We start from the raw sequence: 11,395 nt of genomic DNA on the forward strand, positions 1-11,395 counted from the left end.
TTTACAAGCAGCTCATGCAGCTCAATAACAAAAAAACAAACAACCCCATCCAAAAATGGGCAGAAGACCTAAACAGACATTTCTCCAAAGAAGATATACAGAATGCCAACAAACACATGAAAGAATGCTCAACATCATTAATCATTAGAGAAATGCAAATCAAAACTACAATGAGATATCATCTCACACCAGTCAGAATGGCCATCATCAAAAAATCTAGAAACAATAAATGCTGGAGAAGGTGTGGAGAAAAGGGGACACTTTTGCACTGCTGGTGGGAATGTGAATTGGTTCAGCCACTATGGAGAACAGTATGGAGGTTCCTTAAAAAACTACAAATAGAATTACCATATGACCCAGCAATCCCACTACTGGGCATATACCCTGAGAAAACCAAAATTCAAAAAGAGTCATGTACCAAAATGTTCATTGCAGCTCTATTTACAATAGCCCGGAGATGGAAAGAACCTAAGCGCCCATCATCGGACGAATGGATAAAGAAGATGTGGCACATATACACAATGGAATATTACTCAGCCTTAAAAAGAAATGAAATTGAGATATTTGTAATGAGATGGATAGACCTAGAGTCTGTCATACAGAGTGAAGTAAGTCAGAAAGACAAAGACAAATACCGTATGCTAACACATATATATGGAATTTAAGGGGAAAAAATGTCATGAAGAACCTAGGGATAAGACAGGAATAGAGGCGCAGACCTACTGGAGAATGGACTTGAGGATATGGGGAGGGGGAAGGGTGAGTTTTGACAGGGCGAGAGAGAGTCATGGACATATACACACTAACAAACGTAGTAAGGTAGATAGCTAGGGGGAAGCAGCCGCAAGGCACAGGGATATAAGCTCGGGGCTTTGGGACAGCCTGGAGGGGTGGGAGGGGGAGAGTGGGAGGGAGGGAGACGCAAGAGGGAAGACACATGGGAGCACATGTATATGTATAGCTGATTCACTTTGTTATAAATCAGAAACTAACACACCATTGTAAAGCAATTATACCCCAATAAAGATGTTAAAAAAAAAAAAAGAGATATACCTAAAATTGCTATAGATACAACAAAATGAAATTCTAAATAATGTTCAAGTAACACATAGGAAGGAAGACAAAGGAAAAGGAGAAACAAAACATAGAGAAAAAGAAAATATAAGCATTAGAAAGGAAGAAAAAAATCCTGTTTTCAACAGTAAAGTAGAATTAATAAATGGATTAAGCAAGGACACTAGGTAAGAGGATAATATAAAGAAAAATCTATTTTCTTTTTATATACCATCAAGAAATTAAAAATGAGACTTAAATAAAGATACAATTTACCATAGCATTAAAAATATCAAATCTCTAGGAGTAAATGTAATGAGAAATGTAAGATGTACACCAAGAAAGAATAAAGTGATTTATGGATTAAAAAGTAAAGAAGACCTACATAAATGAGGGCATATATCATATCGTGTTTTAAAAGGCCCAATGTTGAGAAGATGGCAAATGGCCCCAAACTGATCTATATATCTAACACAATCACAATTAAACTCCTGACGGGAGCTCTCCCCACCCCAGCGTCAATGAGTGAGCCACTCCCTCCTACCCAGAAGGAAGGTACACAACCTGCAGACTGCTAAAGGAGAAGCAGGCAGACACAAGAATGCATTCTGCATGATTCCATTTGTATATAGTTCAAAACAGGCAGCACTAAAGAAGTCAGAATAAGCAGCACTTTCTAATAATCGACTGGGTGGTACAGTTATTTTTGTGTATTTTCTATGAGTATTTCCTATGTCACATTAGAAAGGAAAATCAAACCAAATAAAAATAAAGATTTTAACCTGTTTCTCAAAAAAAAAAAAAACAAAAAAAACAAACAAACAAAAAAAAAAGAAATTAAGCCCTTGTTGGTCACATCATTTGCAAATATCTTCTAATCTTTTAGTTTTGTTTATGGTTTCCTTTCTGTACAAAAGCTTAAGTTTGATTAGGTCCCATTTGTTTATTTTTGTTTAATTTCTATTGCCTTGGGAGACTGACATAAGAAAACACTGGTACAATTTATGTCAGAGAATATTTTGCCTATGTTCTCTTCTAGGAGTTTTATGGTATCATGTCTTATATTTAAGTCTTTAAGCCATTTTGAGTTTATTTTTGTGTATGGTGTGAGGGTGTGTTCTAACTTCATTGATTTACATGTGGCCGTACAGCTTTCCCAACACCACTTGCTGAAGAGGCTGTCTTTTCTCCATTTTACATTCTTGCCTCCTTTGTTGAAGATTAATTGACAGTAGGTGTGTGGGTTTATTTCTGGGCTGTCTATTCTGTTCCATTGATCCATTAAAATACCATGCTGTTTTAATTACTGTAGCTTTGCAGTATTTCCTGAAGCCTGGAAGCGTTATGCCTCTGCTTTGTTCTTTTTCCTCAGGATTGCTTTGGCAATTCTGCATCCCCAGAATTTATTCATCTTCTAACTGGAAGTTTGTACCCTTTGACAGACATCACCCCTTTCCTCTCACCCTCCCACCCCCATTCCCTGGTAGACAACATTCTATGCTCTGTTTCTGTAAGTTAGGCTTTTTTAGATTCTTTCTAATCTAAAATCCAATGTGAAAAAAAAGTGCATCCTAATAGTTGAGAACTATGTTTTATTTGGGGCTTTACTGAGGACTATAGCCCAGGAAACAGCCTCTCAGATAGCTCTGAGGAACTGTTCTAAAGAGGTAAGGGAGAAGCCAGGATATATAGGAGTTTTCACTGGAAAAAACAAAAAAGTCAAAAAAAACCCAAAAAAGAAAACATGTAGTTGAACATTAAAAGATTACTGCTAGTAACAAAAACTGACATCTCAAGTTAAGATTTTAGTGCTTTTCTTTGTATGGGAAGATGAAAGAGTCTGGACTTATTGAAATTATTCCTTTGATATGCACCTTAACTATCTAGAGCCAGTATCCTGTTTTTCTCCATTCTGAATTCCCCTCAGAGTGCACCATCAGGGGCGAATGCAGTGGCTGATGGCTTTATGGTTGCAACATCCTTTGTTTACTGAAACAGCAGGTGACATTCTTTGTCCACAGTTCCACATATGAGATCACACAGTATTTGTCTCTCTTTGTCTGATTAATTTCATTTAGTATAACATCCTCAAGGTCCATCCATGTGTTGCAAATGGCAGGATTTCCTTCTTTCTTATGGCTGAATAACATTGTAGTATATGAGTGTATCAAATCAATACATTGTACACCTTAAACTTCCACAATGTTATATGTCAATTATATCTCAATAAAGCTGTTTAAAAAATTGATGTGAGAACCCCATTTTTGTGAATCTGTTCTACAAAAAGAAGGTATCAGGTCTGTTTCCTGTTGGCATCAGTTTCTCTTTCTTTACAGGTTATAGCTCCCTGCATGAGCTAGATCTATCATTTTCTTTGGTCTTATCTCCAGGAGGTGCCACACCCATCTTTGACTTAAACAACTAAGCATTTGATATGGACTATGTGGCAGAGGCAGCTAACTATCTCTAGTAGCTATTTTCCCTTTCTTCCTTTTGGTAATAGATCCACAGAGCCTATGACCACTCAGTTAGAGACCACATAACCGAGCCTCCCTTACAGCTAGGTGTGGTCATGTGAATAAGTTTTGGCCAATAAGAGATAAGTGGAAGGAAAGTCTGCCAACTCCAGAGGTGAAGCCAGCGGATTTGTTCATCTAGAAATTTTGGACTTTGAGAGATACAAATGAATATCTGCTGGCCTCTTGAACTGAGAAGAGATAGAACTGGGAGCCACAGGATGCTGCTTTCTGCCATGGGGACAATAAACAAGAAGAGGTGGTTTGCAAAGAATGGAGAATGGAGCAAATGCAAAACAAGAGGCAGGGTGGGGATACTGTGAGGTCTGACAGGTGCTCAGAGCAGCTGTCCCGGTTGTGGCTCTCATTCTTCATGAGCGGGGCCATGCTACTCCTGCCCTTGGGTCCTTTTTAATAGAGTCCCCATTTTCCTTCAACAAATTTGAATGATTTTTCCATTATTTGCAAGAAAAGGGGATTCATAAAGATATGGAATAAACAGATAACCCTTTCTTTTGTATATAGTAGCAAAGAAGTTATGGCAGGAAAATTTATTGAGTTGTTGTATTTTGCTTTGGCTGTTGTGGAAGAATTAGAAAGAATAACAGCCATTTGTTTGTTTATTCTTGGAACATTCCCCCCCTCTTCTAAGAAGGTAGACAGGCTTTGGGTTTCCTGCCTCAGAGGAAGTTTGAGCTATGGGGCTGCAAGAAGTTACCTAAGGCAGCCTGCTGTCCTAGGTTTGAAGACATCTATTTTTTGTTTTGTTTTGTTTTGTTTTGAGTATTTATTTATTTACTTATTTGGTTGCGCTGGGTCTTAGTTGCAGCAGGTGGGCTCCTTAGTTGTGGCTTGCAGGCTCCTTAGTTGTGGCATGCGAACTCTTAGTTGCAGCATGCATGTGGGATCTAGTTCCCTGACCAGGGATTGAACCCGGGCCCCCTGCATTGGGAGCACAGAGTCTTATCCATTGCACCACCAGGGAAGTCCCTGTCCTAGGTTCGGTTTCCAAAAGTTTGAGTTCCTTGGAGGGGATTCTAGAAGAAGGGAGAGAGGCTAATTATTCTAGTGTGGGATAGCTGGAAGCAGAGAGAGTGAAGGAAGACTCCTTGATATCTCAAGGAGAAGGATGAAAGTCTGTATATTCTGTGACTTTTGGCAACCTGTACCCTAATCTGGTCCCAGGGAGATTCCAGGACCTCAGAGGGGACTGGAAGCCTGCTGCATACAAAGAGATGGAATTTGGCTTTCCAGGCCTGTCACTTCCTGACAATAAAACTTTATTTATAAAAACATGGGAAGTTTGACAGATTTGGCCTATAGGCCATAGTTTGGTAATTCTTGGATTAGAACATCATCATTTAGCAGCCCTCAGTGAATTAGTAGATATGGACATTAGGAATCAGTAGATGTTAAGATCTTAAAAAGGCATTGTGTGCTTCCTGTGGTCTTGCCAAAGGGACCAAACTTGAGTCTAATCCAGTCTCTGGATGCAGCTACATATTTGCAGGAAATTTAAGGGACAGAGAAACATGTCGAGCTGCACCAAGAATATGCAATCAGTAAAATCTAGACTGGGAAGTTGTACAAGTCAAAAGCATTCTTCAACAGATTGGGTACAGTAAAGGGATAGAGGGAGAGATATGGGTTGAAAGAGATTGCGAATGTATTAACTTGGAGAATGGGCAAGACTAAAGTCCAGGTTAGGGATGTACGTTAGGGTGATTATTATAAAAATCAGGATCTGGGGAGGGTTGTGATTGGGAAGTGGCCCATGGATGGGGCTTCTGGAGTAGATGGCAAGATTCTATTTCTTGATCTGATGGTGGTGACATGAATGTTCACCTTAGTTTGTGCTATGCATTTTTGGGTTTCATTTGTTTTTTGTTTTTTAATTGGGTGTTTTATTTTGCAGTTTTTGTTTGTTTTGTTTTAAACAGTTCTAAGGACAACATATAAGTCTGGAGCTGCTAGGTGCCATGATTCTTTCTAGGTACAGAGAGCTACTTTGGGAATGAAGCCATCCCAGAAGAATGCAGGGTCTAGAGACAGAATGTGAGACATAAAGTCCAAGATGATCTTGTTTGACTACCTGAATCTAGCCATTTCTGAAGATTGATATATCCATGAAATTTTCAGTTATATGAACCAATAAAGTACCTTTTTATTTCTACTACTTTGGTTTGTAACCAGGAGTGCATCCACATATGTGTAGATCCTCAAAAGGATCTTGACTACTCTTTGTTGAATATTTCTCAAAAAAAATGATGGTTTTGTTGGATTTTTGGTGATTGCTTCGACTTTCTGCAGTAACTCACATTCACTGCCACACACAGGCAAACCTGTTCTTCATTCTCTCCGTGCTCTAGAAAGCTTTATTCCATATTTCATACTGGTGCGGTCCATCGTCATCCACTAAGACACGGTCCATTGTGACCTTGTTTGAGGGTTGGCAGAGCTCACTGAGGGAGGGTATGGGAAGGAATGTTCTGCCAAGGGAGGATAAAGATCCTGTCACCTGGGGGGCTTCCCTGGTGGCACAGTGGTTGAGAGTCCGCCTGCCGATGCAGGGGACACGGGTTCGTGCCCCGGTCCGGGAAGATCCCACATGCCGCGGAGCGGCTGGGCCCGTGAGCTATGGCCGCTGAGCCTGCGCGTCCGGGGCCTGTGCTCCGCAACAGGAGAGGCCACAACAGTGAGAGGCCCGTGTACAGCAAAAACAAAACAAAACAAACAAACAAAAAGATCCTGTCACCTGGAACAGCTGGCACATTTGATGGGGTGGTCCAAAGTAAGGGGCAGTCATGTGTTTCAGGGACCTTTCATTTATTCATTCATTATGTATTTATTAATTTCCAGGCACTGCACATGACAGGCCCAGGCTCAGCTTTCAGGGAACTCACAGCTGGGGTGTGGAGTGGGATGAAGAGCTATGTGGTACAACCTGGGGAGCTCTCAGAGGCCTACTTGTCTCTGCTCTGACCCATCCCCCTCTTCATGGTTCTGAAATTTCTGTCATTCGATTTATATCTTGATATTGGTGCGATACTCCCAGGAAGTCCAGTTTAGAATGCAAATGTGTTAACTAGAGGGATGAGCACGCTTGAGGACACAGTATCGATATGGTACAGAGTAGGAGAAGACAGACACAATACATTTTGAGAAGAGAGTCTTCGGGAAGAGCTTGCAGCCTGCAGTCTGGAGCCCAGGTGTTGTCAAAAAAGCGAGAGGGATGGCCATGGGAGAAAGGGTAGAGGAAAGAGAAGTTGAGAACTGCCTATTAGTTCACCAGTTTTCTCAGGTTTCGGTAGTACCCATGCCTTGAGTATCTCTCCCTGGTAAGGAAGTGGGACTTACTATTTTGTATTCTTGACTTTGAAGTCAGACAGAACTGTGTTTGAATTCCAGCCTTGCTACTTACTAGCTGGTGACCTGTACCAGGTCACTTCGAAACTCTCAGCCTCAGTTTTCTTATCTGTATAATGCAGAGAAGATATTCACCTTACTGGATGGCAGTGGAAGTAAAAGATATTAATGTATCTAAAGAGCTCAGCAGAGGGCCCAAGCACATTGGTTTTTCTCAGTCAATGTTATTTCCTTCCCTTGGTTGAATAATCCCAGTCATTTGATAGCATTCAGGTCAAAGAGAAGAGCAACTTCAAATGGCTCTTTAGATCAGCTAGCTATACAGATGAAACTTTTGGGGGTAGTTTTATCCTTTTAAAAAGAAAGAAAGTGAACTTACCCCAATCTCATTCAGTTGGCATTCCGCAACCACATTTCTCAATATCCTACTTTCTAGTATTTTGTAGTATTTCTCTTCCTGGCCTATTTTAGCCCCTATTAAGTCAAGCCTAACTAACTGGCTCTATGTCAGACACAAGGGGTCATAGAGTTCTTCTCTTCCATTTGTTTTTGTTTTCTCAAAGTATCAGCTTTTGGTGCCCAAGGCAATCAGGAAATGAGGGGAGTTTCCTTTTCTGGGAAACAGATAATTAAAAATAACGATGTATTGAGTGCTGGCTGTGTGCCAGGCAAATGGGCTCTGCATTTTACCAGTTTCTTTAATCTTTACAGTAATCCTGTGAGTGGGGATTACTATCGCAGATTTATAGAGCCCTGTAGGGTTGATTTGAGGATTAAATGAAATAGTGTTTGAAATGTGCTTAGAACATCTAGATTCAATAGATGTTAGCTGTCATTATACTATTATTTTTCAGTGAAGAAATTCAGGCTCAGTTGGGTTAAGATATCCACCTAGAAGGCTGAAGGATTCCAGGTCTTGCTGTGCAATGTCAGTGTAAGAGACCCTCTATGTTTTACATCTTGATTGAAATGACAAAACACTAATCACTTTGAACAATGACAAAAGTTTCAACCCTGTTTTAACCTGATAATCCAGTGAATGTTCACCATAATTTTGGGCTAAAACATCTCCTCCCCTTCCTGATCACCTGATCTGCCCCTTGTACACATGCCAACTTCGGTCCTTCCAACTCCCAGAGCACAGCCTTACAAGACTCAACTGCTTTTCCAGACCCATCTCCACTTCTTCTCAAACCATCAGAGAATACAATGGTGTACATTTATGGTGTGCCCTGCCCTTCCTCTTGGGCCCCTGGGATTGTTCTAGGGATGAGCACTGATCCCAGCCTGGCCAATTAGCACTTCTTTTCCCCTTAATTTCAAGCTTGAATTAAGAGTGGTAGTCCCTCTCTAATGGTGGCAATAGTAAGATGTAAAACTTGGGGGTGCTGTATTTCCTAATATATAAAGAAAGCCAGTCTTGAAAGAAACTGAAGCCAATGCAACAAGGGAAGCAAAGACGAAGCAAGAGAATTCTGATGGTGCTGAAGTTCCTGAAGCCTCTGTTTACTGCCCCCACCACTTTATGTTGACTGTTCAACAATTTTTTGGATTCCTTAAGCTAATTCTTCTCCTTTACTTTGCCAGGCAAATTCAGGTGGGAAGTTTCTGTCACTTGCAACCAGGAGTTCTGGATAACATAAATGCCACATGGCCAGAGCTAAACTGGACTGCCTGCTCATTCTGAGCACACTTGTGCTTATGTTGTTCTTTGTGCCTAGAATGTTCCCCATTCCCACATGTCCAAAACTAACCATTCAGTCTTCAAGGCCCCATTTCTCATGAACTTTCCCTGGTCCAAAATGTTGCAATTCAACTATCCCTCTTTTAAGCTCCCCAGTCCTTTAAAAAGGATAAAAGAGTTCTTTTCGATACAGAGAAGATTAGCATGGTCCCTGTGGAAGGATGACATGCACATTTGTGAAGCGTTCCATATTTTTCGAATCTGTCTCAAGAGAATTATAATGTGTCTACGTTCTCTAGGCCCAGAGCCAATTAAATAAGTTCTAACATTCCTTTAAAAAAAAAAAAGTTCTTTTATGGAACTTAGAACTTTCTAACTTGCGTTACAATTATTTGTATGTACACCTCCTCTACTAGTTTCTTGTATATACACCTCCTCTACTAGTTTCTTTCCAGAACAAAGATTTGCCTTGTTCATCTTGTTCCCACTGTGCTACCACAGTATCTGGCACGGATAGCACTACATACATGTTAGTTCCCTTCTTCTTCCCTCCTCCTCACTGGAGGCACACTTTTCCCCCTACAGTTTCGTTTTCTTTCCTCAGCATCAATGTTCCATTCCTTGCTGCTGAGTGAGAAAATGTTCATCTGTGTGTGCCTCAGGCAGTTGTGTTCACAAACTGTTGTAAAAATAAGCTAATTTACCTAAAAATGGTAACTGCATTGCAGCTTTAAGGAGCTACTGAGGGAAATGAATACTGGTGAGATAGTGGGCTGTCCTGGTATGTGTGATATTTCATTTAGAATATGGATTTCAAGTGGGAACTCTATAAGGTTTGCATTCAGCAAGAACGGACTGCATTTCCAAAAGAACTACCTGTCAGTCTTGTGGTCCTATTTTTAGTATCCCTGCTTCCTTTCAAACCTCTTTGGCAGATCAATTATTTGTTAGGGAGAAAAGAGGTACCAAGTGTGTTCTCATATGTAGATACCCTTAAAAATTCTAGGCAAATTTTGTGACCTGGAGGTTGGCGTTTTGAGACTACATCATTATCAGAATATGTAACTTTTTCTATTTAGCTGTCAGCTCCCTTTTCAAATTCTACCACCTGGGTGAAGTTCTCTCTGTCTAGAAATCTTTTCTCTTTTCTGAGTTCTGAGAATATTTATTTTCTGCACCATCTTTTTAGCTCATATCATACTGCTTTTTATTGATGGCTGGTTTTGTTTGTTTTGTGCAAGTCTTTGTCTTCCAGAATAATTTTAGTTGGTCCTTGGGTTTGGTCAGTTTCAAATTTTACCGGTACTCAGAGAAAACTGCAATAGTTACACTCTGTTTAAAGGATGACATATTCTAGAGGACCTACTAAAATACCTATCCTACCTCTATAAATATCAAGTTACAATAAACATCTTGCCCTTCCTTTGTATCCTCCTTCTCTGGTGGAGCAGTAGGGTAAACACGTTTCAGAAGTTGGGTGCCTAACTTTACAATTTTGCTCATTCAACCAACAAAAAAATACAGGGCAATGGAATCCACATTGTTGGTCATTTAGGTATCTTTTCATGGACATTTGTCTCCACCTTCAGTTTTCAGGACCCGAGAGGGCACGGACCTCCTTTGTATAGCCTACAGTTCCGGCATGATGTCTTACACAGAGTAGGCAGCAATAAATGTTAGAAATAATTGAATAATATATACACTCTCTTGGAGTTTCTTTGTGGGGAACATGATTAAGAATAAAGTGCTAATATCTATCTCAAAGTCTTTTCGTAAAAGAGTGAAGTATAAAGAAACACTTAAAAATAAGGGGGCTTCCCTGGTGGTGCAGTGGTTGAGAGTCCGCCTGCCGATGCAGGGGACATGGGTTCATGCCCCGGTCCGGGAAGATCCCACATGCTGCTGAGTGGCTGGGCCTGTGAGCCATGGCCGCTGGGCCTGCGCGTCCGGAGCCTGTGCTCCGCAACAGGAGAGGCCACAACAGTGAGAGGCCCGCGTACCGCAAAAAAAAAAAAAAAAAGGTTTTGTTTTCACATTTTGGAAAAGCTTCTTTGCTTCTGATAGGCAGTATTACCTGGATCAGAAGGACTGGCTGAAGGGAACTCCTGGAGACCAAGTATGTGAGGGGGAATGCATTCTCTTTTTCTGGTGTTTAAAAAGAAGCTGTAAGAACAAAATGTTTCTAATTAAGATACCACTGATCTTTCCCTCCATTAATTCCATCTTTCTTCAAAGCTAATGGGTATATACAATGACTTCACATCAAAGACTCTTTTCTAACGGTTTAGGAGATGTGCATTTTATTAGAACAAAGCAGAACTCACAACCCACAACAGAGCAATTTGTTGAAGTTATTTTGGAGTTGATTTACGGATCACTCTTTAGGAAATGGACTACTGGATCCTCATTATGTGTGCTATCTTTCTAAACCTCCTTCTCCAAGAAGTGTTTCAGCTGTCCTTCCTCTCACTGAATCCTTCCCCCATACACTTATCACTTGCAGTCTCCTCACATGGCATTATACTTACCTATTTTCTTCCCTTCCTCCTCCCATTACACCATAAGCTCCTTGAAGACAGGTATTAAAGCTTGCTCAACTTAGTATATTCAGTGTCTTGCACAAGTGCCTGGTTTATGATAGGCATTCAACAAAGATCTGTTAAATGAACGGATGAATGAAAATAATGTGTCACATTTATAGAGAGTTTTAGGCTTGCAAGTACTTTCCTATGTTATTTGACTCCCATGATACTCCGAGGCAGGCAAGATACCCATT

General features: G+C 40.5%; 1 pseudogene; it reads left to right on the plus strand.

The window, feature by feature from the left end:
* Positions 1 to 8,774: 8,774 nt before the first annotated feature.
* On the plus strand, positions 8,775 to 8,875 carry LOC116750064 (annotated as a pseudogene).
* The last annotated feature ends 2,520 nt before the right edge of the window (positions 8,876 to 11,395 follow it).

Source organism: Phocoena sinus, chromosome 2 (assembly GCF_008692025.1).
Source record: "Phocoena sinus isolate mPhoSin1 chromosome 2, mPhoSin1.pri, whole genome shotgun sequence".
Taxonomy (NCBI): domain Eukaryota; kingdom Metazoa; phylum Chordata; class Mammalia; order Artiodactyla; family Phocoenidae; genus Phocoena; species Phocoena sinus.